The sequence below is a fragment of the Monodon monoceros genome, unplaced genomic scaffold, assembly GCF_005190385.1.
Source record: "Monodon monoceros isolate NGI ecotype Baffin Bay Population unplaced genomic scaffold, NGI_Narwhal_1 Super_Scaffold_21, whole genome shotgun sequence".
NCBI classification, from domain to species: Eukaryota; Metazoa; Chordata; class Mammalia; order Artiodactyla; family Monodontidae; genus Monodon; species Monodon monoceros.
The window spans coordinates 39152312-39165409 of NW_021703778.1; the positions used below are offsets into that span (position 1 = coordinate 39152312).

A 13098-nucleotide genomic window follows, 5' to 3' on the forward strand; every position below is an offset into this window, starting at 1 on the left:
GCTGAGAAATCCACACAGTGATCAGATAGGAATCAAAAGTTGGGCTTTCTTGCTAGACTTAAGAAAGTTGCTTAGAAGTAAAGCCAAATTGGGCTTCTTGATGCCTCTCCCAAGCTTTGAACTTGGGATGCACAGACAGGAGTTGGGTCTCAGAGCAGATGTTGTCTATCTGGTTGCATGGAGGGTCATGGTCTGCCTCGTTTTTGCAAGTCAGAAAGCTTAGGAGCTCCTTGGAAAACCACACAGGCAGGAAGAGTCTCCCTTTTCTGCATTAGCCCTACCTGGAAGAGAATATGATGAGAGATGATGGACTCTGCCCACCTCACCCATCAGGTAAATCACTCACTTCTCACAGAGAGGGACCAAGCACACAGTTTGGGGGAAGAGCTGGGGGTTACTTCCTGTGTCTCTGAGGAGAAAGAAGTTCCTGTTTTATGGGCAGAGGCTAAAAGACAGGAAAAAAGAACCCCCTCACCATCCTTAGAGACAGCAAGGGGTGCTATTGTTAGTGGCAGTCCCTATTAGTATTCTCTTTCCAGAAGCCCTTTCCAGGAGAAAATGGTCATCATCTCCATTTCCTCTGAATGAGCACATGAGTCATACTCCAGATGGGAGATGTGCCTAAGAGCTGGGAAGTTCTCCTTCTCATTGTGCTGTCTTCTTAATGGTCAGTAATTAAAAACCCAAGCTCTACTCACCTGTTAGCCAAGAAACCCTGGGTGCAACTGCCCTTCTGTCTTCTCCCCAGCTGCCTTTAACGCAGGATTTCCCAAATGGTGCTCTGGGAGCTTTTCAGAAAAAAAAGTTCCACGGTCAAATAAGTTTGGGAAAACCTGGATTGAATATGTTTTTTTGTTTTACTGTGGGATTCTGAGAGCTTCTAATGGTAAAGGTCATTGCAATTTTGTAGGAGAACACTTGGGTCTGCAGCATTTCCCAAATTTATTGGACCCCCGAACTTGATTTTTGAGGTACACTTATTAGCATCTCTCTGTGGACGCAGATGTTCAGTGGATCGCATTCTGGGCTGTTCTGGGGGTTTGGGGTTCTGTTTTTGCCTCCCCAGCAGATGTGATAACTCATGTGACAGAGTGCCCAGATGGGCCTGAACCTGTTTGGCATGTGTTCTGTCCCATTTCTTCCCAGGCATCTGGGAGGGACAGGAAGTGGCTGAGTTCCATGGGAATGTCCCAAGTCGGGGTGGTGGCATTCTTCAGGACTTCTGGCAGAGCACTAAGTGCCCTTCATGCAAGTGGATCAGGGCTCTTTGTTGGTTATTCTCTGCCTAGAAGCTCTTGCATGTGCCTCTAACACTTCCTAAACCAGAGATGCTGGTCATGGCCAAATTTCACTGCATTCCTTGTTTCCAGGCAGATCTGCCACTTAGGATTGGAATCTCAGGGAGCTGTCTCTAAGGAGAAACGCACAATCCAAGATGCAAGCTGCTGCCCCCAAGCCACTGTTTCCAAACCATTGGGTGGAAGGTCAGAGCACCTCTTTATTTCAAGAAGGGGATCCCTTTTCATTAGAAAAGAAAGCAAGATGAGTATGGGTGGTCCTAGACCCTGGTCCCAGCCTACTGACTCAGCAGCCACATGACTGTGGGCAAGGCATCCACCATCTCTAAACTTGAGATAAGAAAATGTGACCACCTTAGCTGGTATTTTTTGAGATGACGTGGCATGAGAATTTGAAAGGGCTCTGTCACCTTGCCAAAGTGGCATATACATGACCATCCTTGCCTTGACAACGACATTCTTACAACGATAGTTACAATTCCTGCCTCAGATATGCTGTTGGAGGAAACCAGATTGATGGTGTCAAAAATAGAGGTTTGCAAAGCTTGAAGTTATTTCTGAAAAGATAAGAATATTTCCCTCCAATGATTTCTTTCCTCCAACTCTAAGGAATAGCAGTTTATCACCCAGATCCGCAGCCACAGAGATGCTCTTGGGAGTCAGGACTGTAATATGTTGGTTGTCAGGAAACGATCAATGCAGATGAGCGGAGTGCTCAGGCCAATTTCCTTTCGGGTTTATGAGACTGCAAAGCTGTGGGTGCAACTAGGGGATGGCGGAGAGATTCATGCTGAGATTCTTGTGTTGGTTTTATAGTCTTTGTTTATTCCCCCTTGTCAGGAAACATTATTTTGTTGAAACTGCAGTGCCCCTGCTCCCCCATATACCTGCCCAAGTGCATCACTTGAGTTACTTGTATGTCTGTGCCCATACAGTTAGGGCTTTAATGCCTGGCTGCTCAAGTGGCCTCCTTTTCTCCTTGTTCTTTTTTTTTTTGCAGTATGCGGGCCTCTCACTGTTGGGGCCTCTCCCGTTGTGGAGCACAGGCTCCGGACGCGCAGGCTCAGAGGCCATGGCTCACGGGCCCAGCCGCTCTGCGGCATGTGGGATCCTCCCGGACTGGGACACGAACCCGTGTCCCCTGCATCAGCAGGCGGACTCTCAACCACTGCGCCACCAGGGAAGCCCATTTTCCTTGTTCTTATACATAAGTGCACAGCCCCTTCATTCTTCCTCAGCAGACATACACGTGGGACTTTTAGACACAAATGTACATGTTTATGGGTCTTGTTTATATTTGTGCACATATCTTATGTTTTGGGCACTGATCGTATCAGTTCAGATCTTTTGGCTGAAAGTACTAGGCAATCGTGACTCACTTGGGCTTAAACAAGAAGGCAATTGGTCATCACATAACTCAAGTAAATAGGTAGGGAAGGCTCCTGGTTAAGTACATTAGGACTCTAGTTCTGCTTTTCTGAGGTTCTCTTGCCTCTGCCTTTCTGTGTTTGGCTTTACCACCAGGCTGGCTCCCTTCATGATTATGGAATGGTTGCAGGAGCTCCAGGCATCACAACCAAACACATGGCCCAGGGACAGCACAGAATTGTCTCTTCTTGTGGGTTGATTGAAATTGAGAAAACCTTTTCCCAAGTTCCCCAGCAGCCTTTCCCTCCTGTCTCATTGGCCAGAATTATGTCATCTGTTTATTCTTAAGCCAGTCACCCATAAAGAAAATGGAACTAAAACAAACACCTAGGCTCCTCCAGATACTCCCCTGGGCTTGGGGCTGCAGCTCACTTCCCCTGAGGCATAAGGCTACCCGGAGGGGTGTGAATACCCTCCACAGAATCAGAGTCTGTTAGCAAGAAAGAAAGTGAGAAATGACACTGCCCGCCACCCCAGTTCTTCCACGAGGGTCAACTCCTGCTCTGCTAGGAGTACGCAGAGGCCTCTTGGGGTAGAAGTGGCAGGAGGAAGATGAGAACATTGATCTCATGCAAATTTTACTTCTCCTCTATCTCTGCTGAGGGAAAGCAAGCTGGTAATTTGTGGTCATTGTCAGCACTGTTCTGGTCTGGGAAATTGTCCTGCTAATTTTCAAGGCTATACTTAATATGCCCAAGCAAAGACAAATTTCTTCATGTGGTTTTAGCTGGATCCGATTATCTTGGTTGAGCAAGCTGTGTGAATTCCTGGGAGCTGCTGTATGATCCTTTGGAAGCATCGTTTCTGGAGAGTAGGTCGGGGCAGGGGCTGGTGAAGAGAAAGAAAGGGGCAGAGTAGTGAAGAGAGGAGAAATCACATTTACTCAGTACCTCTCAATACCTACTCAGGGCTGGGGTCTGAGCTTTAAGCAGGTGAAAATAATAATAAAATCGTACACAGCGGAGTGCTTACTGTTGGCATTGAAAACTCTTTAAATATGATAAATTGTTTAATCCTTATAAAAACCACAGGTGCTATTACTTCCCCCATTTGGTAGATGGGGAAACCGAGGCACTGGGGAGATTAAGTCATTTCCTGTAGTCTCAGAGCTAGGCAATGACAGAACTGCGGTACAACGGAGCCCGCCACCCTCTCTTCCCCTCATCAGTCCTTCTGTCTATGTTAAATCCACTTGTCATGTAAGTGTTATGGTCCCCATTTCACAGATTAGGAAACTCAGACTCACGGAAGTTAAGGAACTTGTCCAAGGTCACTCGCTGGTCAGTGATGGAGTCAGGATTCAAACTCAGGGATTTAGGAACATGCCTCTTGCCCTGGCCCAGGCTGTGTCCTCTCACTATTAGCTGACCTCTACTTCACCTGCACCCCACCTTCCGGGAGACTGAGGATGAGCTTGGTGATTGTCAGACAGATGCTGGCTTGGATGACCCATGGTGCCCACCATCGAGTCAGCAGAAGGAAGTCCCTTTCTAGCACTTTCACGGCTCCCATGTAGGTAGCACCCTCCTCACTCCTACCTCAGCAGGTCATCTAGAACTTCAGATGCCTGGAAGGCAGGCCTCCCAGAGTGGGGTCCAAAATCAATGGGCAGTGGAGGGGATGCAGCAGCTACACTGGGAGGAAGAGAATGAGAGTCCTTGGGGTCAAATTGGCTTCTCTCTTGGCCAAACTTCCTTTCCTCCTGTCCCTGGTGGCTGTGTAGCTTAATTTGTCACCCAGATTGTAGCCAGCCGGGCCTCTCACCAGGCACTGTGTTAGCTTCCGTCCCCAGACCTAGAATTGCTGGTGACACAGCAACTCTTCGCATTGGATTCTGCTAAGTCGGGTGGCCCTAATGCCACTGGTAATGAAGAAGTGTTGGGACTAACCTCCTAATGGCTCATTGATTGGTTGAATTATGCTCAGTGTAATTCTGAAAATAGATTTTAAATATGTGCTTGGGGATTTGTGGGGATTTGTTACTTAGGAGGGTTAACTCAGTTGTGGCTGGTTTGACAAAGATATCAACGCCAGTAACCTGGGTTGGGGCCATACTGTTTGTCTCGGGGAGACGCCCCAGGACCAGGACAGCTTGCCAGAGGGCAGAGCAGGCAGGTGTGGAAAGGTCCCCTTCCTTTCATACACAGCCCTTGGTAGGTCATCTGAGGAGGTCATCTGGTTGACCCAACCATTGCAAACCTCTCAATGTGCCCAAGGTGGGGAGAAGATGCACATATATTCTAGATTCTCCCTTTTACTTCCTCTGAAGCCAGGGAGCACAGAAGTTACCCTCTTTATAATTCCAAGTTTTTGCATTTCCTAGAGCTGCCACTCAGGGGAAGAACCAAAGGGAAGCATTCTCAGAGGATCAGCTTTGCAGCCTCTTGGCATATTCCAGCATCGTCTGGTCTGCTTGGCATCTTTGAATCCCAGGCCTAAAGCGGGGAGGTATATGAAGGGTTCCTGTTCTGGGCCTGGGCTTCTAATACCCATACATCTTTTTTGGTGAATGCCAAATTAATTTGGAAACATTAGAAAAGCTACATGGAAACTTTGTCAGTGAGAGCCAATGACCCATCAAGAGGGAACAAGTTTAAAAAATGATGGTGCATCTATATAATGGAATATTATGTAGTCATTGAAAATAATAAAGTAGATCAATATGTATTGATGTTAAAAAAAAAAAAAAAGAAAAGCTAATGTAGGTCCCTCTGTGAGGAAGCAACCAGCCACAGTTGGGGCACAGAGACCTCCCAACACACCTAAAATCACCTGCCTTATGTATTTATTTCTCTCTAGCCTATCAAGGACCTAAAATGCCTTCCATTTTTGATGCACGGTGGGTCCGAAACAAAAGAATAATATCATAAATGAGCTTCCATGGGGCAAAATGGGAAGGTTCCGTAAGAACATATTTCTGAGGGGAAATTAGTCAACGGTCTTTTTTGCAGAGCTTTGATTCCACTGCTCCATTGTAACCTGTCTGAAAAAGCTATATTTCCTGATACCTTTCCCTGGGGTAATTCATACCCAGCCCACTGTGAGAAAAAAAAGTATCCTCAGGGAAGGGAGGAAGTAAAAAACAAAACCTGGAAGAAAAGAAAAAAAAACGACATGCTGCTCTAGTAAAGAAATTACTGACGTTCTACATTATGAACTGGATTAATTTTTAATGACTGAGAAAGGAGTTGATTTATAATGCATCATTCTGTGCTGCAGAGCCTGTCCCCAGCTAATAAATAAATGACAGGTCTCCTGTATTAAAAGTATCCGTCATTTCACATTGCTGGAACGCAAAGGGTGAGAGGCAGTGAGTGAGAGGCCCCTGGGAGCAGGCGTGCCCTGCTGGGCCCAGTTGGCCACAGCAGTTGGCCTAGTTCTGAAACTAGAGTTAAGCTCATTCCTTTCTTTTGGTCTCAGCAAAATGACCCAAATAGCTCCAGCTCTTGTGGTCCAGGAGAAAGTTCATAGGAAGAGGTGCTGGAATGCTTAGGAATACTTAGCCATGCGAGTTCAGATTCCTGGTCCTTAAGCAAAACTCTATGTGGCTTCTCCCCACATGTGCTGACCACGTACCATGGGAGCTACGTGTTCGGTAGTTGGTCCTTTGTTGATAGTGATGTGACTCACAGCTCTTGTTCACCTCTCTTTGCTTCTTAATAAAATAAAATAAAATAAAATAAAATGCACCTAATATTTAACTCCAAAGTAGTATATGCTCATTGCAAATATTTTAGGAAAAATCTAGAAAAGTACAAAGAAGAAAATAGAAATTACCATCAATACCGTCCCCGGTGATGAATCTATGAACACGTTGGTGCGCTGCCTTCCAGTGGTTTTTTTTCCCTTTTTTTTCCCTACATTTATAACAAATCAGACAGACAGACATGCCTATGCCAATACATACGCGTGTATTATGCAAAAATGAGATCACATTCTGCATACGGTCTTATAATCTGAATTTGTTGTTTAACAGTACATCATTGACCTTTATTTCATCTCATTAAAAATAATGCAGCAATTTTTAGTGGCTACATATGCGTGGCCAGGGCCCTTTTCACGTTGGTGCCCTTGTAAAGCTGGCAATCAGTCAATCAAAATGCACTGCTTTGTTCTCTATCACAAGGCCAACTCCAGAGTAAACACAGTGCAGGAGAAAAATGAGGACAGAAGATGTTTTTTGCACAGAACTCATAATTATGGAGCAACTACTGTGCTGTAGAGTCACTGCCATGAGGCTGAGAGAGAGGAACAGAGCGGCGTGTGATCCAGGCATAAGGCATGTATCGGGGATGCTGTCACAGAAACCTTACAAGGAAAGGGCCAGGTGTGCTCGGAGAGTGCCAGCTTGTTTAAATTAGGGGAGCAGAGGCTTGCCACGGAGGAGGGAGGGTTTGAGCTTCCTAGAAAGCTAAGGAGGATTTAGGTGGGCAGAGGTGGAAGGTCAGGCCCCTCCAGGCCACAGCAGCAGTAGCTGGATGCAGACAGGGGCCTTTGAAGGGACAGGGATGGAGGTCATGGGTGACTGGAGAAGGGTCCCTGGGTAGAGGAAGCATCCTGTTGACCTATTACATAGGACAGGTTTTTGTCCTGGCTGTTGTAAATAGTGCTGCTATGAACACTGGGGCGCGTGTGTTTTCTTGAATTACGGTTTTCTCTGGGTATATGCTCAGTAGTGGGATTGCTGGGTCGTATGTTAGTTCTTACATAGGATAGGTTTTTGAAACAGCAATGATGCATCTATTCCCAGAATTTGCACTTAAATCATTCCAATCTTTGTTTCCCACACTTGTCATTGTTATCAGTTTCTCAGAAGTAGGGAGTGTTTTGAGAAGTAAAGAAACCACTCATTTTATCATCAAAAAGGTCAAACAAAGTAGGTGATCCTCTCTGAATTTAGGGACAGTTTCAAGCAGACACAGAAAGCCCCCTGTCCCAGAAAGGAGAGAGATGAAACAGTCACTGCATATACCTTTCGGCACAAGGCAGGTTATTTAGAAAATGACAGAGATTTAGCAATTGCTGACAGCAGGTTTGACTCCTTCTGATTTATTTATATTGTCTTCCTAGGCTTATAAAAATGGAGGTTTTTGCCTGGATTTTAAGACTAGCATTTCTGTCCTTCCACATACGAATTTATTTCTTGATTTGTTTTGTGCATTTCTAAACATACATAGACCAATACTTTTTGCTTAAAAAAAAAAAAAAAAAAGAAGGAAATTCTCTGGAGCTGGTAAGAAGAGGAATCAGAGTCCGTGTTTCTGTGAAGAGTCAGCTCCTGTGTTGCAGGATGTGCCAGGCAGAGTCCCAGAAGTATTCGTTCTTGAAGCACCTGGGAGAGCATGTATGTTTGCCATATTGAAAACTGGCAAAACCTGTGATCAAGTCATAGCTGGCCTTGGTTTTATAACTAGTCAATTGCAATATAATCCTCACTTACATTTTTGCTTTCAAATTTTGGACCCCAAATCGTTCTAGGAATAGGACTTGGCTGAAAGCAAAGTTTTTCCTTTCCTGTTCTTTCTCTTTCAACTTAACTTCCTGATAGAACATAGAATTTTTTTTTTAATCTAAAAAAGACCGAAGAGATCCATTAAGACCAGTCTCTTCATTCTACAGATGAGGAAACTGAGGGCCAGAGTCATAATTCTGTGAAATAAAGCCACAGGATTTTTTGGAGGCAGGAGGGGGACTCTGTCCAATGGCTCTTCTCTCTTGATGTTTCTCACTTCTCCTGAGCCTATAAGTGGAAATGCAGTCTTTTCATTTCCCTCACAGAAGTTGATTTTGTCTGGGTCATTTAATAAAGAATGTCTGACAAAAGTGAACTGTCTGACTTAGGTGCAGTAATTGCTACAGAAATTGGTTTCAGTGACTTTGGGGAATTCTGCAGTTGAACCCAGAAGTCATCCTTATCAAGTATGGTTTGTTCCAACAATTCCACAGATTTAAAACACCTCAAATATCACCATTTCTCTTTGGAGTGATTCTTTGTTATTTTAGTAAATTTTCAAGGGGCGCTGCCACACTGCCTCGTTGGATTCCTGGTGAAAGACAGTGTCACTATCTTAATATTTTCTCTAGTTTCTTGAAGTCAGGCACTGCTAAGAGTGCTTGCACATGATCTAAAATGTCATTTGCACACAATAGATCTTTTTGAGAAGACTGTCTGAGTTCCTAATGGCATTAAAGAGGAAACCAACTTGCAGCTAGGCATCTATTTGATTCCCATGCAGCTTTCATGTTACTTAATGCATCCGTTCACAAAGGGAATTCGTTTCTACTCCTCAGCTTCTAAATGGCCTCACATGATTTGCAGTTGACAAACAGCACACTGGGACGTTCTTTATTGTTTCTGTGGAAAGCTGGTTGTGTTAGCGTCACCGAGCGTATGGCTTTGTATCTTTAGGTATTCCATTGACAAACACTGGCTGATGGCCCACTGTGTGCAGAACCCATGCTAGGCAAGCACCATGTTTCCATTGCACATCTCCATTGCCTGGTTAAACTCTGACCCAAAGGAAGATGGTGTTCATGATTTTTAAGCATCCTGTCACTCTAGAGTTGACAGTGGAATTTCAGAAGACCTTCATTCCTATAAGATAATGGTTCTCAAGGGTGGTCACCAGACCACCAGCATCAGCATCACCTGGAAACTTGTTAGACATGCAAATCCTCGAGATTTTTTCCCCAGACCCACTGAATCAGAAACTCTAGGGGCAGAGCTCAGCGATTTGTGTTTAATAAGCCCTCCAAGTGTTTCTGATACACACCCAAGTTTGAGAAGCACTGAGTAAGATATTTATGGCTGCCTTTTTTCCTTCCATCTAAAATATTTGGGGCTTCCCTGGTGGTCCAGTGGTTAAGACTCTGTGCTTCCACTGCAGGGGGCGAGGGTTCGATCCCTGGTTGGGAAAATAAGATCCTACATGCCATGCGGCACAGCCAAATAAATAAATAAATAAAATAAAATAAAATATTTGAAGAAGTTGAGATGGGTTTTAATACAACTGTTGGCAGTATTTTAAAAATTTTTATTCATTGAGTAGACATTTATTGAGCACCTACTAAGTTCTAGATACTATATTGGGTGCTGAGAACACAAATAAGCAAACAAATAGGTCGTTTTGCTGTGGTTCTTTTGATATGAATGTGTAAAAACACTTTTCTGGGTAATAGTAATATAAACAAAAGACCCTCATCCCTTACCTTCACACCATCTGTGACTTCTGTGCTGTCCTAGGCCCCTCCAAATGGGGGACTTTGTCAAAGCTTGGGGTCAGAGTGTCATGACAGTGAGAAATGGGGTAAGCAAGGTGTGGGGAAGGATCAGGGATGGGGTAAGGATGCCGGCTTTGCATGTTATTTGGAAATAATAAGAATGCAAGTATGAAGATTTTGTATTTTAAATGGTGTTAAAATGTTTCTTTTATATCAAATCCACCAAGTCCTAGCAGCCATGTCAAAATGGATGCATTGGATTGTCCCAATCCACTCAGGTGTCCATTGTTTTGTGGGTTTGAGGATGACGTAGAGATGGCAAGATAGGAGTTAGACAGCTGAATGTTGAATTCCTCAAAGAACAGTGGGTGCCTCTCCCTCATGGTCCCCCAGGCCTTCCCACGTGTAGGCTTTGATGGACATTGGAGTTTGGGCCTGCTGCTCTGTCATCTCTCGAAGTCCCTATGGCAATAATGGGAGCCCCTGCCTCATTAGGTCTTTCTGTGTATTAAATGATGGGACATATACAAACAGCTGCCTGCATTTAGAAAGCTATCACTAAATTCTAGCTATTAGGCTGTTGGTACCATGATTACAGTCTGCCTTAGTTACACTAAAGAAGGAATTTGAAATGTCATTAGAACACTTCTGACCTACCAGATCATCCCAGGAGTATTTATTTGGTCATGCAGATTTGGTTTGACATCATTGGCAAATCACACTTTCCCCTTGGTAGAGAAACGTGTGATGGGAAATGTCTCCCTTTGTCCAAGCCAGTGTCACATTACAGTGACATTGTTCAGTGACTGGCTGATATGCCCACAGCCAGGACCTGTGTATCTCCAGTGCTGGCTTCTCCACCAAGTTAACCCTGAACGATGACACAGTCCCAGAACTTCACTTCCTTGCCAAGGTCAAGGAGATGATTTTGCCAGGAAATATCAGATTAGTGAGAATGTAATTATGATTTCCAAAAGTTCAGAGAATATACCAGTACAGTGAATGCCCCTTAAAGTATTGAATTTAGGTACATCTAACCTCTTCCTGTTAAATATGGAAATACATGCATTTTGTGAGTCCTTCATAGAATTAAGAGTAGAGCCACATTCTAATGAGTTTGCAGCTAAACTTTCTCTAATCCCTTTCTATTTTGGTTTTTTAAAAGCCAGCCACGGACAGAGTTTTTTGTTGGCGAACACTTACTGATGAGTAGAAATTATAGGCAACAAGAGCTGAGAGGCCCCGGACAGAAGGAGCAGCACATGAAAAATTATAGAGACATGTTCTGGGGAGAGTCAGTAGTTCTGGGTGAGTGGAGTGAAGGGTGTGTGTCAGAAGCCAAGAGGTAATGGCCTGGGTGCCATGCTTGTTTATTTCAAACCATTTGAAGCTAATACTGGGGTACAGAAATATCCCCCAACAAGCTATGGATCAGAAAGGAACAAGAAGAACATTTGCAAAAAATAAAACGGATTTTTTTTTTCCTTTTCTTGGGTAGTATAAGGGTGACAGTGTGTGTGATGGCATGAACTCTGAATTAAACATTGGCAAACCAGGCCTAGGTACCTACTATTAACCCACAGTATGGCATCAGTGAGTGATTCAGACACACTAAATTGTGTCTGTGAATGATACAACCAGACCTGTTAACCAACCCAAGTTATTTGGGATAGTGTGGGAGGTCTTTGAGTGGATGTGTAGAAACCCTAGCATTGCTGGGCATATATTTTGCTCTTTTTTTGCTCTTACATTTGCAAGTTCTGTTATTGGATCTTAGTGGACAAAAACAGAATGTATATCTTTTAAACTAAAACCCTCCTTATTCAATAAGTTTATTAAATTGTTTTTAGGAGTAAAATCTGTTAGCAATATATGCATATTTTCAACACATTCATCATTTAAAATAAAAAAGAATAGTTTTTTTTTAACATCTTTATTGGAGTTTAATTGCTTTACAATGGTGTGGTAGTTTCTGCTGTATAACAAAGTGAATCAGCAAAAAGAATAGTTTAATTCTTCTCAACCTTTCCTTTTACTTCAGGAAGAAATATTAAAAAGCTTGGAGAAAGAACTACCAATTTGTTTTACATAAATTTTTCTCCTTTCCCCAGGATATTCATACCTTAAATCTTGATCGGGGATCAGCGTGGTGGTTGGAGCTTTGAGAGCAAAGTAATGCAGAAAGCACAGATAAAGCATAGCATAGAGAAAGCATAGATAAAGCACAGAGCCATGGACTTGGGGTCGTATTTTAGGGAGAGGAAAGGACGGGAGATGGAGACAGAGCGGGGCTTTTGGAAAGGGCTGCTGAATCCAAAGGTAGAAAGAGTTTGCAAAAGAAGGGTGGTGTCAGAGGCAGAAGCAGTAGACCGAGGTCAGGTCACCAGATCTGGGGAAGAGCTGGGTCCTAGAAACCTGGAGCAGAGGGATGAGGTGGGTCACCCCATCACAAGGATCAAGGGGGGACTGGTTGGAGGAGACAAACCAGATAGCAGTGACAGGATGGTGAGAAAAGGACAAGGTGACCACATAACCTTGTCCTCTAGATCTGAAGGCGATTTGGGGCCAATTTCCATGCCTGATCGTTTGAAAGAGGATTTCTTCTTTCTATACCAGATGTTTTGGCTTGGATCGGTTTGGCCACCTGGAGGACAAAGGAGTCCACAATATCATTGGGAAGGAAAATCGTTCTATGGTGTGTTCTTTCCTGACTGGATCCGAGGAGGCTCTGAGAATAGGAGCAGAGGTGCCTCTTATAACATTAGTGATCACATGTCCTAGTAGAAAAATCTGGGCTTAAGTTCCAGCCTCAGCTCCAGCACCTACAAGCTGTGAATGCTTAAGTCATTTAACTTCTCATCTGCAAAATAGCGCCTTGCAGCTTCGAGGTGCAAACCAGCAGCCCCGAGGCCACGTGCCACCCACAGAGGTGTGTTGTTCGGCCTCTGCAGAGCCTGTGATTTTTTTCTCATTTGTTGCTAACAACTGAGACTTGGGAAAGTTCATATAACAATTCTGTGTTTATAGTTTCTCTTGAAACATGGAGGGATCTGGCAACAGGTGCTTGCATTCCTGCATGGCAATTATTAGCTAGAGCCTAGAGGCAACAGCCTTCTCTAGACAAAGTGTGTTTTCTGCCTTTTGCCAGAGT

General features: G+C 44.0%; 1 protein-coding gene and 1 long non-coding RNA gene across 6 annotated transcripts in view; one reads left to right on the forward strand and one right to left on the reverse strand.

Moving 5' to 3' along the window:
- The window catches only part of NTRK3 (neurotrophic receptor tyrosine kinase 3), a 283681-nt gene that overhangs the window by 234672 nt on the left and 35911 nt on the right, over positions 1-13098 (forward strand). The gene's annotated exons all lie outside the window — the stretch shown is intronic.
- Positions 1-13098, reverse strand: part of LOC114903918 — a 64411-nt gene that overhangs the window by 5093 nt on the left and 46220 nt on the right. Inside the window, exon 2 of the long non-coding RNA XR_003795814.1 lies at positions 699-3554. This is a non-coding gene — a long non-coding RNA (uncharacterized LOC114903918). The remainder of the gene's footprint in view (positions 1-698; positions 3555-13098) is intronic.